Here is a 2,043-nt window from a genome sequence, read left to right as displayed (position 1 = left end):
GTGTGTGTGTGTGTGTGTGTGTGTGTGTGTGTGTGTGTGTGTGTGTGTGTGTGTGTGTGTGTGTGTGTGTGTGTGTGTGTGTGGCTCGACTTAATTTTGTAATAAGCAATACTGGTTTTATCCGAGGGCAGGTGTTTGTTTCGGATATTCATAATTGGTGGTATTTTTAAGGTTTTGCACGTCTTTCTTGCGTATATCATTAAATGTACGCAAGGTGAGGGTTATTCATTTATATATTATGTTATATCTTGTTTCTTATGTAAAGTTGGTAAAATTCATTTTTTTTTTATTTTTTAATCATAGCAAACTATTCAAGAATAAGATTTCATTACATATACCTCTGTGTTACTCATGTTATCTATATACATATATAAATATTTTTCCTCTTCATGATGCGATATGTTCTGATGTACAATTTAACGCTCGTTTATTTACGGCCTCTTACCAGTATATCGAATTATAGTAAAGTAATTAAGGAGTTTTTAAATGCACTTTCAAAATCAAATTGCAGGTTTTACGTTTTAATTGCCTCGTAAGATTCACAATTCCCGGTTTATTCTTGTTTTTGTCTCTCACAACTTTGTCTGCACAAAACGAAAATATCTTTGATGAAAACTGAGAGAGAAACGAGCCATTTACTTATTAATGAATAAGTCCCTTAAACGATCTTAACTCTTTTATCCTTCTGATCGTGCCGACGGAGTATTTCGTGCGTTTAATTACGCGACGAATTTCGATCGCATTTTATTATCCGCGTGTTTCTTGAAGTTCTCGACGAAAGATTCGCTTCTCTTTTATATCTCTTTTACCTCCGATGTTAATTCGGCGGAGAGATTTCGCAAATTAAACACCCACGTACACACACAACAATGCAGTTTTCAATCAAGTAAATTTAATTAACTGTAAATAGGGCAAATAACTAGTAAAAATTAATAATAAAAATTAATAATAAAAATTAATAATAAAAATTAAAAGATCAAGGGATTATTTTTTATTATAATTTTTATCGAGTAGGTACACAGCAATTTATTATATAATGGCGGAAACAAATCATTCATTTGAATTTGACTTAATGATTTTCTAAGCAGTAAGTCGTAAAAAAATTTGTACGATAAAATAAGTATTCTGTGAGAATAAGTTATTTCGTTTTAAGGCCACAATCGTTGAATATTCGGTGAATTTCGTTAATATTGATGTTTTCACGCTGACGTCGCGACGAACGCGAGGAACGCCATATCATTTATTTAATCACGCACCTCGTGCTTTGTAATAATCGGTTGCGCTCATCTCGAAAACAAAGTTGAACCCTGTTTAAGAGGCGCCGTGAAGTCCGACGCTCCCGCCCTTTATATATGAGATTACACGACTGACTCTTTTGGCGTTACATGCATTCTTCGAAGAATCTCAAATCATAGACTCTAGTCTTTCGAAGATCGTTTAATATTGGGTCGTCCGGAAAGTTCCGCAAAAGGTTTAAATTTAATAAATGAAATTAAAAATTTAAATCTTCTGCGTTTCAATTTTCCTTCAAAATCGGCACAAACTTTCCGGACGACCCAATATATGCATGAAAAATGGAAAAGTGACTCTTGTTTTATATATCGATCGATCTTCTACGATCGAAACGTGAGAGAAAGAAAACATTTGCTAATTTCTTTAGGATATTTATCTATCTAAAGATTTTAGATATGTTTCTATTTTTATATTTTTAATTGGCTCGATAAAGTTTGAGTATTATATAGCCAATAATTTTTGAGAGATAAAAATTTTTGAGAGGAAAAATAATTAATTTTAAATTAATCGAAAAATCCATTAAGGAAAGATGGTTCAGGAAAGTAGATTTAGGGCATTATTTGTAACGAAATCTCCGTGTTTAATATTTGGAAGCAAGAGAAGACCGATTTTATTCTTGACTTGATAATTTACACAGCGGGAGGAGATAATCACGATGATTGCGTAACACGAAGCCGCGCGTGATGCGTGGGGAATTATTTATCAGTGACCGAGAGAGAGAGAGAGAGAGAGAGAGAGAGAGAGAGAGAG

Source organism: Atta cephalotes, assembly GCF_000143395.1.
Source record: "Atta cephalotes unplaced genomic scaffold scaffold00009, whole genome shotgun sequence".
NCBI classification, from domain to species: domain Eukaryota; kingdom Metazoa; phylum Arthropoda; class Insecta; order Hymenoptera; family Formicidae; genus Atta; species Atta cephalotes.
This window is presented reverse-complemented; position numbering follows the sequence as displayed.